General features: G+C 38.5%; 1 long non-coding RNA gene across 10 annotated transcripts in view; it reads left to right on the forward strand.

Annotated features, from left to right (window-relative positions):
* The window catches only part of LOC307193759, a 681,048-nt gene that overhangs the window by 572,108 nt on the left and 88,822 nt on the right, over nt 1–20,118 (forward strand). For all 10 annotated transcript variants that reach the window (XR_013830398.1, XR_013830399.1, XR_013830400.1 and 7 more), the window contains one exon: nt 19,503–19,570. This is a non-coding gene — a long non-coding RNA (uncharacterized lncRNA). The remainder of the gene's footprint in view (nt 1–19,502; nt 19,571–20,118) is intronic.

Genomic DNA, 20,118 nt, shown 5'->3' on the forward strand with positions numbered 1-20,118 from the left:
TTGGCCTCTCATTTCTCCTGAGTTTCCTTCACCTTTTACTCTTTAACCCTGTCTGAAGGATATGGATTTTCTGACCACATGTATAGTCATCTCTCTCTCCCCGCATGTCTCTGTTTATGGAAAGTCAACAACAACCTAACAGTATAACAAGAAATTTCATGGCATACCTGGGAGAACACAAAACCAAAAGGTTTGGCCCTCATTTTGACACTTAGTGGATTTCGTGTCCCAGAGTAAGTTTTGTTACTTCCTTGAGGACCAATTTGCTCACATGAACAGTAGAGTTTCATGATCTATGTATATATCTATTTTTCTTTTCTTTTTTTTTTTTCCCCATTGCCGTGGCCTCTCCCGTACCGTTGCGGAGCGCAGACTCCGCACACGCAGGCCCAGCGGCCATGACTCACGGGCCCAGCTGCTCCGCGGCATGTGGGATCGTCCCGGACTGGGGCACGAACCCGTGTCCTCTGCATCGACAGGCGGACTCTCAACCACTGCGCCACCAGGGAAGCCCTCTTTTCTTTTTTTGCTGACAGGGTTTTCTGTCACCAGAACTCCTAAGGCACATAATTTTTGCACGCTGCTTTATAGTTTTATTTTAGTGAAGGTAAACATTATTTATAAGGTTTACATAAGATCACTTAATGGGTGCCACCTCCAATAGGGGCTGCTGATTGTCCTACAATACTTCTTTCCTCCTTCCAATTTTTAGCAAGGCTTATGATCACTTGCAGAAAGACAACATTTCCTAGTTTCCCTTGAAGGTCTTGTCATGTGTATAAGTCGTGACCAATGAGATTCATTCATTCATTCATTCAATAAATAGTGATTGAGCACCTACTGTCGTCTGGAGTCTAGAGATATAGCAGGGAATAAAATAAAAATTCCAATAATCCCTGCCCCCCATGGAGTTTACAATCTACTGGGAGGAAATAGACAAGTTAAAGTATATTATTTCAGGTGATGACAAGTGCTATGAAGAAAAATTAAGAAAGGTAGGAGGATAGAGAGTGACAGATGCGGTGGGTGTTGCCTCAACAGTCCTGGGAATGAGGCTAGCCTGGTATTCAGGGATTCTTGTGGTAACTGGTGTAAAAGGCACACTGTGGTAATGACAGGGCGGATAGTGGTGGTGAGACTATGAGTGCTGAGAAAAGGGCAGAGTGGATTTTAGCTAGGAGCACACAGGAGCAACCTGTCCACATCCTGGAACCTGTCAATGTGATCTCATTTGTAAACAGTCTTTGCAGACGTAATTAAGTTAAAAATCCTGAGATGAGACATCCTGGTTTATCTGGGTGGGCGCTAAAACTAATGCCTAGTGTCTCTATAAGAAACACACAGAGGAGGGACAGATGGAGAAGAGGAAAAGGCCATTTGAAGAGGAGGCAGAGACTGGAGTTATGTAGCCACAAGCCAGGGAACACCTGGAGCCCCCAGACCCTGGAAGAGGGAAGAAAGCACTCTCCTCTAGAACCTTCAGAAAAATCATGTCCCTGCTGACACCTTGATTTCAGACTCCTAACCTCCAGGACTATGAGAAAATAAATTTCTGCTGTTTTAAGACAGCAAGTTTGTTGTAATTTGTTTCAGCAGCCCTAGGAAACTAGGCTTCTAGAATTATCTATTTAAAAAATGTCTTACAATATGATTATTCGTTTGTGACTGTCTCTCCTGTGTAATAGACTGAAGGTCCTCAGAAAGACAAAACATGTGTTAGTTACCTATTACATCCTGTACCTAGCCTAGCACAGGACATGTGGTTTGAATTTATTAAATGAATGGAAGAAGAGATAAATAAATCAGAACTAAACATTTCTATGCCTTGACTACAAAGTGTTAAAAAACGAAATTTGTTTGGGTTTCTGAAAGATGCTTGTTTGTAAGTGTTGGATTTTCCTCCCCTGCTGCCAGGGTGGTCCTGTGCACTTTAGTTCTTGCTGGATTTTATTTAGCATCATACCAAATTGAAGGAAATTAGATGTTCATGCCTTTCCTTGTTTCCTGGGGTTTAACCTTCCTTTTGTGTAAGTCCTTCCTGGCTCTCACAGCAAGGTAGTGCCTGTGTGCACGCTAAAATTGTTTTATTCAACACCATGTGGGACCAAGGTCTAGACAGCTACTCTGTACTTCTCTCTCTCCCTTCCTTCCTCCCTCCCTTCCTTCCTCCCTCCCTTCCTCCCTCCCGCCCTTCCTTCCTTCCTTCCTTCCTTCCTTTCAAGCTGAATGCAAATGTTCAGCTTTGGCAATAATTCAGTGTGGAGATGGATGAGTATTGACTCTAATGTGTTTTTCCAATTGTGTGACGTTTTCACGACCTGATGAAAGGGATCTTGACCACACCTTGAGCCCCAGCCGCAGGGTTTTATAATGAGGTTCCTTGTCTGTAGACTATAATTGGCTCAGACTGGCTCATCCAGTATGGTATTTGCTTCGGTTTGATGTTCTCTGGAACCTCATTTTCATCCATTTGAAAAGCCAGGCTCAAAGATTAGGGGACAACTGAACACATCTCATATGTAAAAGAAATACATTCATTGTTCACCAGTGGGAAAGCAGCTCACAGGCAGACAGTGGTGAGAAGGGCCCAGCATTCTTCTTTAGCTCTGCTTGTGGTCCCTGCTTCTACTGCCTCTCAGTTTTCTAGCTCATCTACAAAACTCACTCAGTCAACTCTTTATTGAGCACCCACTACATGTCAGGGCATTGGACTAGGTGTTGAGGGCACAGCCAAGAAAGAAACAATATTATTTCAATCTGAAATCAACATAAAATTATTAATGAGATATTTGATATTTTTTGTTACTAAGTTCTTGAAATCTGATGTATTTTCTAAACAGCACATCTCAGTTGGACACTAAATTTTCGTTGGAAATACTTGATCTGTATTTAGGCTTCATAAAATTAAGAGTTGACAACGTAGAGTCACATGCCCAAGTTGTTCCTTAAAACTTTTTTAATAACCAAATTGAGCATCAGTTTTTAAATTTAACTGATTTAACTTTTCAAATAAAAATTAAAATTTCAATTCCTCAGTCGCACTAGCCATACTTCAAGTGTTTGATAACCACGTGTCGCTAGACAGGGTGGACGTACATCTCCCTACATAATCAGCCAACAGTGGGAGTGCAATAGGAACTTTCTCTCTGTTCTCTCTAACCACAAGGTGCCTCTGGATTAGTTCTCTTAGTTTGGTGCAAGAGCTGTAGATGTCACTGGAACTCTTATTTAAGATGGAACGTGAAAATAGTGCCCATTTTTGTGAGGTTCTTGAGGTTAGAGCTGGTGTTGGAAACAGTCCTGGATCCCACTGGGTCAGTGCCGGTAAGAAGAAAGCCCCAGGGTGGATGAAGCCTGACCAGAATTCAAGAGACTCGGTTGGAACAAGATGGACTCAGTAATCCAGCCAATTGGACTTCTGTGTAGAGAAGCCTGAAGTCCATTTGCCAGGCTATTTCCCAAATATTCAGTTGGTAAGAAATAAGGGAATGGCCATAGTCCTGAAACAGACACAAAAAGGGAAAAGAAACTATGAGTTTTTTTAAAGTCTTATTCTCAGATAGAAAAAATAAAGCCTAGAGAGCTTTGGAGACAGATGGGGAAGCAGCGAATTTGGGGAAGGGGTGGGATTTGTTCCCTGGGACACTGGTGAGATGTTACTTGAAATACTAACCTGTCTTTAGCTCTTCTTACACTTACTGGGTGGAATGGAATTCAAAGAGAGAGATAGTTAAGAGAAAGAATTTCCAGCTGGGATAAATGAAAAGACATGGAACTTGGAATAAAGGAGCCTAAAGAAGGCATAGTTATCCTGGGCAGACATGTCACAGATGTAATCATATAGCATCAATGTAAATATTTGACATCAAAGAGACACCACGATATAGAGTAATAATATTCAGTGCTTTTGTTTGACCACCCCAAAGGCCTAATGTTAATAAAACTTTACAGTAAGTAATGAGACTTAATGAATAAAGGGAAGCAGTGGTAGTTTCTCCCTTTGACTCCTTTAAAATTAAAAGAGAAAGGGCAATAACTCACTTTCCATGTAACAGGGTAGAGAATACAGTCCACTGCACATAGGCACCACCAGGGCGATCAAATTAGAATTCTCAACTAAAAATAGAACTACCATATGACACAGCAATCCCACTACTGGGCATATACCCTGAGAAAACCATAATTCAAAAAGAGTCATGTACCACAATGTTCATTGCAGCTCTGTTTACGATAGCCAGGACATGGAAGCAACCTAAGTGTCCATCGACAGATGAGTGGATAAAGAAGATGTGGCACATGTATACAATGGAATATTACTCAGCCATAAAAAGGAATGAAATTGAGGTATTTGTAGTGAGGTGGATGGACCTAGAGTATGTCATACAGAGTGAAGTAAGTCAGAAAGAGAAAAACAAATACCGTATGCTAACACATATATATGGAATCTAAAAAAAAAAAAAATGGTCATGAAGAACCTAGGGGCAAGGTAGGAATAAAGATGCAGCCCTACTAGAAAATGGACTTGAGAACATGGGGAGGGGGAAGGATAAGCTGGGACAAAGTGAAAGAGTGGTAGTGTATATATGGACATATATATACTACCAAATGTAAAATAGATAGCTAGTGGGAAGCAGTCACATAGCACAGGGAGATCAGCTCGGTGCTTTGTGACCAGCTAGAAGGGTGGGATAGGGAGGGTGGGAGGGAGGGAGATGCAAGAGGGAAGAGATATGGGGATATATGTATATGTATAAGTGATTTACTTCGTTATAAAGCAGAAACTAACACACCATTGTAAAGCAATTATACTCAATAAAAATGTTAAAAAAAATTAGATTTCTCCCCTTAGACATTTTTATGACAACTTTAGAAAACAGGTAGTTAACCTGTGTGTAAATAATTCATTTCTAAACTGAGTATTCAAGTTTATATGAACTTTCACAGACTGTTGTCATTTTTGGAGGACCTTTTATTAAGTGTGGAAGTCACCTTTGCTCAATGCCTGGCTGAGAACAGACAAAGCTCAATAATTTATCCAAGACCAAACATGTACTTAATGGCAAATCTGAGACTAGAACTCAGGTCTTCTGAGTCTCTCATTTATCCCATGTTTCTCCAATAAAGAGCACTTGTGCTTTCTACAATCAAATGGGTATTCTTTTAAAAATAGGGCAAAATCCAAAATTACTACCAGAATAGATTTAAAATGTGTCTGGTGTTTACAGAGTATATATAGAATAGAAATATAGTGTTGTACACTAAAAAAATAAAACATTAAAGAATTTTTAAAAATGAAAAAAAAAATCCCTGTGAATGCATGCTCCCAAGTTATTCTGACCATGTATTCTAGAAATGTGATTGTAATTTAAATCACATATATTCCATTATATTCGTATATTACCATTAATACATAATGACTTTATAATCTGTTTTAATTAGGGCAGCATGGTGTAGGGAAAAGAGATTGAACTCTTCCAGTTGCTAATTGGGCAATCTCTGTGAAGCTCTTTCTCCCATTTCAAAGTGAGTAAACTTGTCCTTTCCAAATGCCCCTTGTAAATTTTTTCTGTAGTACTTATCACTTTCAAGTGTATTATATAATTTGCTTATTTATTATGTTTGTTTGTTATCTGTATGCCCCAACTAAAATTCAAACTCTATGAGAACAGTTATTTTCTGCGTGCTTCTGCTAAGAACTGTTCATGGAAAACACTTGATCCGTATTCAGATTTCATAAACTGAGCAGCTGAAAAAATAGATTCAACACACACAAGTTTTTCTAAATATACTCAAAAAATGTATTTAATGAAAGAATGAAGAAAGAAGAGGTTTCTTCTTAGCTAAGTATTAAAGTTGGAGAGCAGCCTCACCCTTTAGGAGTTCCCTGGCACTGTGTGGAGAAACTGGGCGGTTAGGGGGATGTTGGTGGCCCTAGATAACCTCTTTTCTGTCTTTCCTAGGGAGTCTGACTCATTGGCCTGGGAGATTATGGGGCTTGAGGAAGAAGTGGGGAAGAAATACAATCTCCCTCTGTATTCAAGGGAGATTGCTTCCAGGATCCCCCGCAGATACCAGAACCCACAGATTCTCAAGTCTCTTGAGCACATCAAAAATATTTGAACTGCGGTTGGTTGAATTCACAAATGCTGAATCTGTGACTACTGAGAGCCAACTGTAATCACAAGAGGTTGTGGGTTAGGAGACAGGAAGCAGTTGCAGGAGAGAAGTTGGGAGTCAGTTGTCTGGAACGGGAGAGGCTCCAAGCTGCTATAGTGTGAGAGATTTAAGAGAGGAAGGACAACTTAAAAGGAGATATTTTCAGACTTAGGGCTCTAGGTTACAATTTATTTTTTATGCCAAACTCACTCAAATTTATTAACAGACATTTAAAATGTGAAAATGTAAAAATTACAGAGATAAACAGAAAATCTACATGACCTTGGGTTTGGTCTGGAGAGCATGAGCTTTGACTTTTAACGCACAACACAAAAAGTCAATCCACAAAAGAAAAAAGGAATATTATGGACTTTATGAAATTAAAAAAATTTTTTTTGAATTTTATTTTATTTATGTTTTTATACAGCAGGTTCTTATTAGTCATCAGTTTTATACACATCAGTGTATACATGTCAGTCCCAATCGCCCAATTCAGCACACCACCATCCCCACACACCTGTGGCTTTCCCCCCTTGGTGTCCATATGTTTGTTCTCTACATCTGTGTCTCAACTCTGCCCTGCAAACCAGTTCATCTGTACCATTTTTCTAGGTTCCACATAAATGCGTTAATATACGATATTTGTTTTTCTCTTTCTGACTTACTTCACTCTGTATGACAGTCTCTAGATCCACCCATGGCTCAACAAATGACCCAATTTCGTTCCTGTTTATGGCTGAGTAACATTCCATTGTATATATGTACCACACCTTGTTTATCCATTCATCTGTCGATGGGCATTTAGGTTGCTTCCATGACCTGGCTATTGTAAATAGTGTTGCAATGAACATTGGGGTGCATGTGTCTTTCTGAATTATGGTTTTCTCTGGGTATATGCCCAGTAGTGGGATTGCTGGATCATATGGTAATTCTATTTTCAGTTTTTTAAGGAACCTCCATACTGTCCTCCATAGTGGCTGTATCAATTTACATTCCCACCAACAGTGCAAGAGGGTTCCCTTTTCTCCACACCCTCTCCAGCATTTGTTGTTTGTAGATTTTCTGATGATTTCCATTGTAACTGGTGTGAGGCGATACCTCATTGTAGTTTTGATTTGCATTTCTCTAATAATTAGTGATGTTGAGCCAGCTTTTCATGTGCTTCTTGGCAATCTGTATATCTTCTTTGGAGAAATGTCTATTTAGATCTTCTGCCCAGTTTTGGATTGGGTTGTTTGTTTTTTTAATATTGAGCTGCGTGAGGTGTTTATATATTTTGGAGATTAATCCTTTGCAAATATTTTCTCCCATTCTGAGGATTGTCTTTTCGTCTTGTTTATGGTTTCCTTTGCTGTGCAAAAGCTTTTAAGTTTCATTAGGTCCCATTTGTTTATTTTTGCTTTTATTTCCATTACTCTAGGAGGTAGCTCAAAAAACATCTTGCTGTGATTTATGTCAAAAAGTGTTCTTCCTATGGTTTCCTCTAAGAGTTTTATGGTGTCCGGTCTTACATTTAGGTCTCTGATCCATTTTGAGTTTATTTTTGTGTATGGTGTTAGGGAGTGTCCTAATTTCATTGTTTTACATGTAGCTATACACTTTTCCCAGCACCACTTATTGAAGAGACTGTCTTTTCTCCATTGTATATCCTTGCCTCCTTTGTCATAGATTAGTTGACCATAGGTGTGTGGGTTTATCTCTGGGCTTTCTATCTTGTTCCATTGAGCTGTGTTTCTGTTTTTGTGCCAGTACCATATTGTCTTGATTACTCTAGCTTTGTCGTATTGTCTGAAGTCTGGGAGTCTGATTTCCTCCAGCTCCATTTTTTTCCCTCAAGACTGCTTTGGCTATTCGGGGTCTTTTGTGTCTCCATACAAATTTTAAGATTTTTTGTTCTAGTTCCGTAAAAAATGCCATTGGGAATTTGATAGGGATTGCATTGAATCTGTAGATTGCTTTGGGTAGTATAGTCATTTTCACAATATTGATTCTTCCAATCCAAGAACATGGTATATCTCTCCATCTGTTGGTATCATGTTTAATTTTTTTCATCAGTGTCTTATAGTTTTCTGCATACAGGTCTTTTCTCTCCCTAGGTAGGTTTATTCCTACGTATTTTATTCTTTTTGTTGCAGTGGTAAATGGGAGTGTTCCCTTAATTTTTCTTTCACAGTTTTCATCATTAGTGTATAGGAATGCAAGAGATTCTGTGCATTAATTTTGTATCCTGCAACTTTGCTAAATTCATTGATTAGCTCTAGTAGTTTTCTGGTGGCATCTTTAAGATTCTCTATATATAGTATCATGTCATCTGCAAACAGTGACAGTTTTACTTCTTCTTTTCCAATTTGTATTCCTTTTATTTCTTTTTCTTCTCTGATTGCCATGGTTAGGACTTCCAAAACTATGTTGAATAATAGTGGTGAGAGTGGACATCCTTGTCTTTTTCTTGATCTTAGAGGAAATGCTTTCAGTTTTTCACCATTGAGAATGATGTTTGCTGTGGATTTGTCGTATATGGCCTTTATTATGTTGAGGTAAGTTCCCTCTATGCCCACTTTCTAGAGAGTTTTTATTATAAATGGGTGTTGAATTTTGTCAAAAGCTTTTTCTGCATCTATTGAGATGATCATATGGTTTTTATTCTTCAGTTTGTTAATATGGTGTATCACATTGATTAATTTGCATATATTGAAGAATCCTTGCATCCCTGGGATAAATCCCACTCGATCATGGTGTATGACCCTTTTAATGTGTTGTTGGATTCTGTTTGCTAGTATTTTGTTGAGGATTTTTGCATCTATATTCCTCAGTGATATTGGTCTGTAATTTTCTTTTTTTGTAGTATCTTTGTCTGGTTTTGGTATCAGGGTGATGGTGGCCTCATAGAATGTGTTTGGGAGTGTTCCTCTGCAATTTTTTGGAATAGTTTCAGAAGGATGGGTGTTAGCTGTTCTCTAAATGTTTGATAGAATTCACCTGTGAAGCCATCTGGTCCTGGACTTTTGTTTGTTCGAAGAGTTATAATCACAGTTTCAATTTGATTACTTGTGATTGGTCTGTTCATATTTTCTATTTCTTCCTTGTTCAGTCTTGGAAAGTTATACCTTTCTAAGAATTTGTCCATTTCTTCCAGGTTGTCCATTTTATTGGCATAGAGTTGCTTGTAGTAGTCTCTTAGGTTGTTTTGTATTTCTGCAGTGTCTGTTGTAACTTCTCGTTTTTCGTTTCTAATTTTATTGATTTGAATCCTCTCCCTCTTTTTCTTGATGAGTCTGGCTAATGGTTTATCAATTTTGTTTATCTTCTCAAAGACCCAGCTTTTAGTTTTATTGATCTTTGCTATTGTTTTCTTTGTTTCTATTTCATTTATTTCTGCTCTGATCTTTATGATTTCTTTCCTTCTGCTAACTTTGAGTTTTGTTTGTTCTTCTTTCTCTAGTTCCTTTAGGTGTAGGTTTAGATTGTTTATTTGAGATGTTTCTTGTTTCTTGAGGTAGGCTTGTATAGCTATAAACTTCCCTCTTAGAACTGCTTTTGCTGCATCCCATAGGTTTTGGATCGTTGTGTTTTCATTGTCATTTGTCTCTAGGTATTTTTTGATTTCCTCTTTGTTTTTTTCAATGATCTCTTGGTTATTTGGTAACGCATTGTTTAGCCTCCATGTGTTTGTGTTTTTTACGTTTTTTCCCCTGTAATTCATTTCTAATCTCATAGCGTTGTGGTCAGAAGAGATGTTTGATATGATTTCAATTTTCCTAAATTTATTGAGGCTTGATTTGTGAGCCAAGATGTGATCTATCCTGGAGAATGTTCTGTGCGCACTTGAGAGGAAAGTGTAATCTGCCATTTTTTGATGGAATGTCCTATAAATGTCAATTAAATCTATCTGGTCTATTGTGTCATTTAAAGCTTCTGTTTCCTTATTTATTTTCATTTTGGATGATCTGTCCATTGATGTAAGTGAGGTGTTAATGTTCCCCACTATTATTGTGTTACTGTCAATTTCCTCTTTTATAACTGTTAGCAGTTGCCTTATGTATTGAGGTGCTCCTATGTTGGGTGCATATATATTTATAATTGTTATATCTTCTTCTTAGATTGATCCCTTGATCATTATGCAGTGTCCTTCCTTGTCTCTTGTAACATTCTTTATTTTAAAGTCTATTTTGTCTGATATGAATATTGCTACTCCAGCTTTCTTTTGATTTCCATTTGCATGGAATATCTTTTTCCATCCCCTCACTTTCAGTCTGTATGTGTCCCTAGGTCTGAAGTGGGTCTCTTGTAGACAGCATATATAAGGGTCTTGTTTTTGTATCCATTCAGCAAGCCTGTGTCTTTTGGTTGGAGCATTTAATCCATTCACGTTTAAGGTAATTATCGATATGTATGTTCCTATGACCATTTTCTTAATTGTTTTGGATTTGTTTTTGTAGGTCCTTTTCTTCTCTTGTGTTTCCCACTTAGGGACGTTCCTTTAGCATTTGTTGTAGAGATGGTTTGTTGGTGCTGAATTCTCTTAGCTTTTGCTTGTCTGTATAGCTTTTGATTTCTCCATCGAATCTGAATGAGATCCTTGCCCAGTAGAGTAATCTTGGTTGTGGGTTCTTCCCTTTCATCACTTTAAGTATATCATGCCACTCCCTTCCGGCTTGTAGAGCTTCTGCTGGTAAATCAGCTGTTAACCTTATGGGAGTTCCCTTGTGTATTATTTGTTGTTTTTCCCTTGCTGCTCTCAATAATTTTTCTTTGTCTTTAATTTTTGCCAATTTGATTGCTATGTGCCTCAGCATGTTTCTCCTTGGGTTTATCCTGTATGGGACTTGCTGTGCTTCCTGGACTTGTGTGGTTTTATCCTTTCCCATGTTAGGGAAGTTTTTGACTATAATCTCTTCAAATATTTTCTTGGGTTCTCTCTCTCTCTTCTCCTTCTGGGACCCCTAGAATGCGAATGTTGTTGTGTTTAATGTTGTCCCAGAGGTCTCTTAGGCTGTCTTCATTTCTTTTCATTCTTTTTTCTTTATTCTGTTCTGCAGCTGTGAATTCCACCATTCTGTCTTCCAGGTTACTTATCTGTTCTTCTGCCTCAGTTATTCTGCTATTGATTCCTTGTAGTGTAGTTTTCATTTCAGTTATTGTATTGTTCATCTCTGTTTGTTTGTTCTTTAATTCTTCTAGGTCTTTGTTAATCATTTCTTGGCATCTTCCCGATCTTTGCCTCCATTCTTTTTCCGAGGTCCTGGATCATCTTCACTCTCATTATTCTGAATTATTTTTCTGGAAGGTTGCCTATCTCCACTTCATTTAGTTGTTTTTCTGGGGTTTTATCTTGTTCCTTCATCTGGTACATAGCCCTCTGCCTTTTCATCTTGTGTATCTTTCTGTGAATGTGGCTTTTGTTTCACAGGCTTCAGGATTGTAGTTCTTCTTGCTTCTGGCCTGCGGTCCCCAGGTCTGTGGCAGCTTCTGCTGCTGGGGCCCCTCCAGAGCCAGCAGCCTCAGAAAGTCCGCCCTCCCCTCAGGCTCCGGGGCAGTTCAGTCTCTAGGTTACAAATTAAATCCTTTTCATTTTCTTTGAAGAGAGGAAAGATCAGAATTCCTATTTAATTACTTCGGGTGGGTTTTTTCTACCTGTAAATTGTAGATAATATCTGCAGTAAGGTGATGTGAGGATTAAATTACTCTTCCCTACCCTTTTCCCACTACTCCACTCCACCAAGGCCCTGCTCCATAACCATTGCCTCAAAAGGATCCTCTACTGGCTCTTGTTTATGTATTTATAGCCCTGGATAACACTCATTTGTTTGTAGTTGTGATTGTGAGCTCCTTGTGGGCAGTGGTCTGTCATATTTGTCTTCATGTCTTCAGTGGTGGACACAGGGTCTGACATCCTATGTATGCAATAATGTTTGGTAAATGAAGGAATGAATGTGAATGATAAGCATTAACACAATAAATGATCATTCCCATCCCTTCTCTTCAATATAATGAAAGCCAAATTCTGATATATTGAATTGTTTGCAGCAATTTCTTACAATTCTAGTTTAGTTAATTTACTTAATTAATTTTTAATTAACTCATCTGCGGCATCAACAGATATTTACTGAACCCCTGCTTGGCCTTATCTTTGTGATAGATGTAAAGTGTACAAAATTGATGACAGAGTTGCTCCCCTCAGAGAGCTCACATTCCTGAGAAAACCCAGACATGCAAACCAGCATCTCCAGGGCAGTACTATAAGTGCTATGATGGAGGAAGCACCAAAAATGATGGGACTGAAGAGAAAATATTTAAGGCTTCTGAGAGAATATGAGGAAGCATCTCCAAGGAGATAGTCACTGAGTTGAGATTTGAGGATGGAGTAACAGTTTGGTATATCAGCTGGAGAGACAGTCCTACAGAGACAGCAGTGAGCACAAAACACAGAGCCATGAGAAAGAAAGGAATATTATGGAGCTACAAGATGTGGTGATCGGGAGTTGTGGAGTTCAAGGTGAAAAGTGGCAGGAGGGAAGGCTAGACTGATGGAGGTGAGATAATGCGGGATCTTGTGTTTATTTTGAGAAGCTTATATTTTATCCTGAAGACAATAAGCAATCATTGTATGATTCCTAGCAGAGGATAACGGAATTGTGTATTCTGGGGTACTGGGGGTCAGGGAGATTTGGCATCAAGAGAGGGTCTATTTATCTTTTGGGAGGATACATTTCAACCCTTAAGAGGTGGTTACTAAGATAGAGAATACAGAAGAGGGAATTGATTGGGTAAGGGTGGTGGTAGGGAGGAAGAGGATGTGTTTGCTTTGGATACATTAAATGTAAGTTGCCTGTGGAATATCTAGGAGGCATCATTGGTTAAATGGAAGTGGAATTCAGGAGGGGTCTTAGTTGTAGATATACATGCGGGCATCATGAGCATCCAGGTGGTAACTGACAATGTGAACATTGATTTGGAAGAGAATGTAGGGGCAAAAATGTGAGGGACAAGGTCAGAACCAGGGACCTCAATGTTTAAGGGAGAGCAGAAAAAAGGGAGGACCAAAAAGTCTTGAGGAGGAGAGAACAGAGAGGCAAGGATGCCATGGTGGCGACCATGTCAAGTGAAGCTCTTTCTGTTGAAAGTGGCCAAAAAGATGCTCAAGTTGGTTTAAGCAGATGAAAGGAATATACTAGATCACATAATCAAAGTGCCCGGAGGTTGAATTCAGCCTAGATTAAATCAAGAGATGAAATAAACACAACATGGTTTTTCTTCTCTCTTTTCTACGTTTCTCCTCCATATTGGCTTCATTCACAGACTCTGGTCAGTGTCAAACTGGCTGCCAACTTCTATAGTCCTGTTGGAAAAAGTCTCTCTCAGTTGTCCCAATAAAAGTCCTGGGATAGAACCTCACTGACTTGGATTGGGCCATTTGCCTGTTCCTGAACCAATCACTGTGACCAAGGACAGATGATGCGCTGATTGGTTAGGCCTAAGTCACATACCCAGTCCAGTTACTGGGGATAAATGTAACACCACTGAAAGTGAAGGAAAGAGGAGTGTTCCCTAGAGGAAAACCAAGGGCCCATACCAAAATAAAGTTCTGGGTGACAAACCAACAAATGTCCATCACAAGATCCAAGGGAAGAGGGAGTTTGAAGAATAAAAGATGCATCAATAGTACGGAATGCTACTGAGAAGTTAAATAAGGATAGGATTTTGACAATGGAAATGTCATTTTTGAATTTTGCCAAATGATGATGGAGTGGTGGGGGCAGGTGTTAGGCAGCAGCAGATTAAGATTTTAAGACTGGAAAAAAGAAACATGTCTTGGAGATAGTGTAGTTAGTGTGCCCAATTACTTGACTATGAATGGGAAGAAAGATAAGGAAGGGTAGGTAGAGGGAGATTTGGCATCAAGAGAGGGTCTATTTATTTATTTAAGCCATGGAAGAAAGTTGAACTTGTTTATATGCTGATATATAAAATCATATGAGCATTTGCACATGAAGTGGAAAAAAGAGTTGCAGTGATGACAGACATGGTGGTAGGATGAATAATGGACCCCCAAAGATGTCTCCCTTCTAATCCCCAGAACCAGTGAATCTGTCACCTTACAAAGTGAAAGAAATTTTGCAGATGTAATTCAATGAAAGATCTTGTGGAGGAGAGATTATCCCGGATTATTCTGGTAAGCCTGATGTAATCACAAGGGTCCTTATAAGAGGGAGGCTAGTGGTCAGAGAAGATAGAACATGCTACACTGCTGGCTTTGAAGATGCAGGAAAGGGACCATGAGCCAAAGAATGCAGGTGGCCTCCATAAGCTGGAAAAAGCAAAGAAAGACATTCTCCCTGAGAGCCTCCAGAAGGAATGTGGGCCTGTGGACCTATTTTTAGACTTCTGTCCTCCAGAACTGTAGGTTAATAAATTTGTGTTGTTTGAAGCCAGTAAGTTTGTGATAATTTGTTATAACAGCCATAAGGAACTAATACAGTCATAGAAGTGAATTTCTGACATTTACAAATACAATGTTGGCATACACATTTAAAATATAATGGCCTCTATTCTTGCTGAGAAACTAGCAGGTTTAGACATGTTTCTAGGGACAATAGACTGCATGGTCTATATATATTATAGACCATATATACTGCATGGTCAGATACAAATATCTTATGTAACAGTATCCTCAAACATAAAACAGGCCTTGTGATTCACTAAGAGATTTGCAATTTTTGTTCATTCTAATTGTCCACATTTAAATGCAATTCCAGTACTCTGCTAGGACATTATAGAACTGAGTAGACTTCTGTATCTCTATACACAGACTCTCTAAGAATAGTTAGATATTTTTGAAGTCAAAAATGTAATCAACCTGATGAGGTAAGTAGGGCTCCCATACTTAAAATTATGTGTAGGATCACCAGAGTTCAGGGAAAGCTGATTAATTTGATCTTTTCTTATTACCAGTAACCATAGAGGTATTTCTGTTGTGAGAACATCCTTTTATGAAGCATAAACAAGATTGTCTTGTTACCTCCTTTAATCTTAGAGCTTAGATTGTCCTATATCATTTTCTTGTTTGTTTTGAGGGTCACTTTTCAACACAGGAGCACAGCTGTATGAGAGGCCTCCTTCTTTGGAAATACAAAAATAGCACAACTTCCCATTATATCTCAGTTTCATTATAAGACAATTTTAGGCTGACCCAGGCTGTGTGATTCACTAATGTCCAGTCATCATGTGCAGTGGAGGTAGCTGAGCTAAGAGCCAGCCTCTCCTTCAACTGGAAAATTTTCAGACAAATGTTTATTTTATGAGGATGCTTCCTCTTCTCCATTGAGCTTATAGCGTATAATGAATGCTGGCTGAATTGCAGCACTAAAGGCAATATCCAGAAATCACTTACATTTCCTGATTTTTATTATTTACATTTCCTGATTTTATTATTTACTGTGGGTACATGCATCACATTGTTTACTTTCACGCACATAAATAATTAACCCATTGTAAATTCCTGAGCCACTAAATGGCATTGCATTTAAATTGTGTCCCCGACCCCCCCCCCCCCCCGAAAATTATGTAAAAGTGTTTACCTTTAGAGCCAGCAGACTCAAGAATAGCCTGGAAAGACTCTGACAAGTGTCTCCAATCTAAATGAGAAACCCCTACAGCACCCTTAATACTCTTATAACACACATGTTATGTCCTGTTATTGTGGCTTTTTGTATTTACTGCCTGGCTTTGCAGTTTTTGTTTAGAAGTCATTCTCCCTCTAAACTCATAATCTTGCAGTTTAGGGGTTGTGTTGGAAGACTTTTTCCCCCCACCTCCGAATAATGACTGGCATTATCACCAATTCATATAGCAATAATGGTTTCCATGTTTTGAATGCTTACTATGTGCCAGGATCTGTACACGTTATCTCCTTGGCATCCTCACTACAGTACTGTGAGGTGGATATTATCAAACCAGTATTACAGATGATGAAACGGGGGCTCATAGAAATGCAACATCTTGCATAAGGCCATGAAGCTAATCCAGGAAATAGGATTGGATATCAGTCAGTCAGAACTCTCCACCCTGACTCTATGGAGCCTTTCACAGTGTTATTAGCATGGAATAAATAATGAATGGGTCGTTAACTTCCTGAAGTTCACCTGCATGACTTTTAAAATAGGAATAAATGTTATATATGAAAAATAGTAGAATGATTTAATGTTGGAGTGCTGAGTCCATTAGCATTTCCTTACCATACAATAATTTATTTTTTTTCAAAGATTTGTTTGATGAGGACCATTTTTAAAGTCTTTATTGAATTTGTTACAATATTACTTTTGTTTTTATGTTTTTTTGGTTTTTTGGCCACGAGGCATGTGAGATCTTAGCTCCCCGAGCAAGGATCGAACCCGCACCCCCTGCATTGGAAGGCGAAGTCTTAACCACTGGACCGCCAAGGAAGTCCCTCCATACAATAATTTAGACAATCCAGAGCTAAAGGTTGTCTTGTTAAAGGCCAATTCAATCTTAGTCAAGTTTCTACAGCAGCTTGATGTAATGTTTTTTCTGGAGAACAAGGTTGGAAAAAGCTGGGCAGGAGCAGGTAGAGGCTCTGAGTTTGACTTCTTAGTAAACTTCTTGAAGTGGGGACTTCTAGGCCTTTCCCCTTCAGCAAGTGATCAAGCTGAAAGGACAGTAGGGCTGGCCTCATGAGATGTGGCCAGTGCAGTTGTATACAACCCCACCCTTAGATGGGGCCCCCACTCTTGGCATTTAATGCTCTGTGGTTGCCATCTTGAAATTCTTAATAATTTTATCTTTGAATTTGTGTTTTGTAAGTGAAGCTTGATGACAACAGAGCAGGAGCTGGGTCTTGGAGTCTTGGCTTACAACAGGCTCATCTGCCCCAAACTGGGTCCTGGCTGCTGACCCTCTACCTTGGGGGTGGCACTGGGGGGCTTCGGTGCATATACAGGGAGAGTCAGGGTCCAGAGGGTCCCATGTGCTAATTATGGGTGGGCCCTGGGTGCCTATGAGCACCCTTGCCTTGTAAGTATCCCCATGACCAAGAGAATGAGAGGTTAAATACAAATTAAGAAGATACTGTGACAGCTCTACAGAAGTGACAGAAGGAAGGCAAAAGCTTTTTACCTGGTTTTTGTTCAAGGGGCCTCACATTTTCATTGTATACTCTGTCCAACAAATTATGTAGCTAACTAACCCTGAAAGATGATCCAGATTTTTTGGAGGGAAAATATTCTGCAAAAGCTGAATGGCTTTTTTTTTTTTTTTTTTTTTTTACTTGTAACTCTCTCTCTCTCTTTTGTTTTTTTGGTAGCTATTGGCTAGATGCTCATCAATCCTCATTTCTTTACTGGGCTCTTTTACAGGAAGTTATATTTCTCAGCCTCTTTTGTAGTTAGTTCTGGCCCCTAATATGTGGGTTCAAGTGTGGCCTGGCCATGAGAAGTTCCACATGATCCTCTTCATTCTCTCTTTTTACTCAAGGACTGGCTGGATGAAAAGGATCCAGCAAGGGTCTCCAAGGAACCCTTAAAGGTGGGATTGCCACAAGAGAGAAGGAGACAGAATCCCCAAAGCACCATTGGAAGGCTGCCCACAAGATTCTGTATAAGAAATATACACTGATTGTGTTACATCATTGAGAATTTGAGCTTGTTAGTTATAGAAATAGTGTTAATTAACCCAGCTATAGTAGTTTCAACAAAAGATATTTTTCTTAAGCAGGGTCTGTAAGTTATAGCCTTCAAACCAAGTTGGGCCACCACCTATTTTTTAAATAAAGTTTTATTAGGAACACAGCCATGTCCATTTGTTTATGAGTTGTCCATGGCTGCCTTTATGGTACTGTGGCATAAAATGTGACAGAGAGAGTTCGTCCCATAAATCCTAAGATATTTACTATCTGGCCATTTATAGAAAATGTTTGCAAACTACTGGTTTTACGAATAACTGATGTAGTGGTTCCACTCATTTTATCAAATGTGTCTATGCTGACTTGAATGAGCCTTTGTAAGATAAATAGTGATATAACCTGAACAATATGATTTTAATTCTTACTCTTTCCCATTTCTACCATTATAGCAAGTTGTTTTCCAAAGAGATGTAAGATTAAATCCGAGAAGATTCTTGCTATTGTGCAGTTGATTATAATGATAATAATAATAATACTAACAATTAGAATGATAACTGCTAGAACGTTCACTGGAATATATACAGCCAATATGTTCAATATTATATGTATAATATCTGCTTTAATTCTCATAACACCCTATGAAATAGGAATTGTCATTTCATTTTATTGATAAGAAAACTGAAGTTCAGAAAGCTTAATGACTTGCCCAGTATCACTAGGGAAGTGGAATAACTCCTGTGAGTCCTGGAGTTATATACACACATGCACACAATGGTGAGAAGAGCAGCATCTTTCAAAGCTCTGCTTCAGAATCTTGGTTATAAGGATTATACACTTCAGGAAAGATAATGAAGGAGTCCTCTTTGGGGAAACAGAATCTCCCAAGAATGAAAACCTATGGACCTTGACATTAGAGGGTCACCCAGTACCATTCCCAGTAACTTTACAGTGAAATCTACTAACTATCAAACTGGCCTATGAATATATAGCTTTTTAGTGCTTCATTTTAAAATATGACCAGATAGCCAAAAATCCGCAGATTTTTGAGGAAATTCTCTAATTACATAAAGAGATCAAAACAAAGAAGCAGATTAAAAGGGGAAGTAAAGGAAATAAAACACATAGCAAAATAAAAAAACAAATAAAAAACAGCAAATGATTTCCTTAAATAAATAAAAACGAGCCTATTTAAAAGAATAGAAAACCTTGGGCTTTAAAAGCTCTTGGACATTAAAAATAAATTAGCACAACATTTTTAAAAATCAACAGAAAAGTTAAGAAAATCTTCCAAGAAGAAAAAGAAAGATGAATCAAGGTTCAAGAGGTCTCCCAAGAGTTAACACAAAGTGCAAATTGGTAGTTTCAATTTTTTTTGTCAGTAGTGCTAGAATGAGGGAAACTGAGGGAAAGAAATTATAAAGGAAATAATGATGAAATTTTCCAGGAATTGAAAAGCATGAGTATAATCATTGAAAGAGCCAACTGAATGCCCATTTCAGAGAATGGGATAAAATACACAGGATGGCACATTATCATAGAGTTTCCCAACACTGGACATTAAGAGGATCAGGAGTGAGAATGAAGTTGGACTTCACACTAGCAACACAGTAGGCTAGAAAAAGTGGAGCAACACTATTATAATTCAAAGAGAAGATGCTTTCCAACCTGTAAGTTCTCAAAAAATATATTTCATATCCATCTTTTTCAGGAAGCTACTGGAAATATACCCATAAAAATAAGAGATTAAATCAAGAATGAGGAAGCTGTGGAATCCAGGTAAGAATTCAGCCCAGGGGACAGGGACACATGGAATTCCCAGGATAGTCCTTGTACAGTAGGCCTTGGAAATCAGGTGGTCCAGAAAAGGAAGATGGAGGGGACTTTAGGAAGGAATGTCACAGTAGTATTGATATTATTTATAATAACCTAAATTGGAAGCAACCCAAATGTCCATCACCAGTAGAAGAGATAAATAGTGGTATAATAATGTAATAATATAGCAATATAACAATTAAAATGAATAGACTACCACTAGCTACATGCAACAATGTGGATATATTTGTCGGGTGAAAAAACAGAAATGAAAGAACACAATATATGATTTCACACAACCAGACAGAATTAATCTATGGTAATAGAAGTAAGAACAGTGGGTACTTTTGAGGGGATTGTTTAACTGATAGGGAGTTCAAGGGAGACTTCCAGCGGGTGGGGGAAGGGTCTGGTAATGTTTCTGGTTTTGACCTGGATGATGGTTACATAGATGTGTTTACTTGGCAAAAATTAATCAATTATGATTTGTTAATCTTTCTCTGTATACATAA

Source organism: Stenella coeruleoalba (assembly GCF_951394435.1).
Source record: "Stenella coeruleoalba genome assembly, chromosome: 11".
Taxonomy (NCBI): Eukaryota; Metazoa; Chordata; class Mammalia; order Artiodactyla; family Delphinidae; genus Stenella; species Stenella coeruleoalba.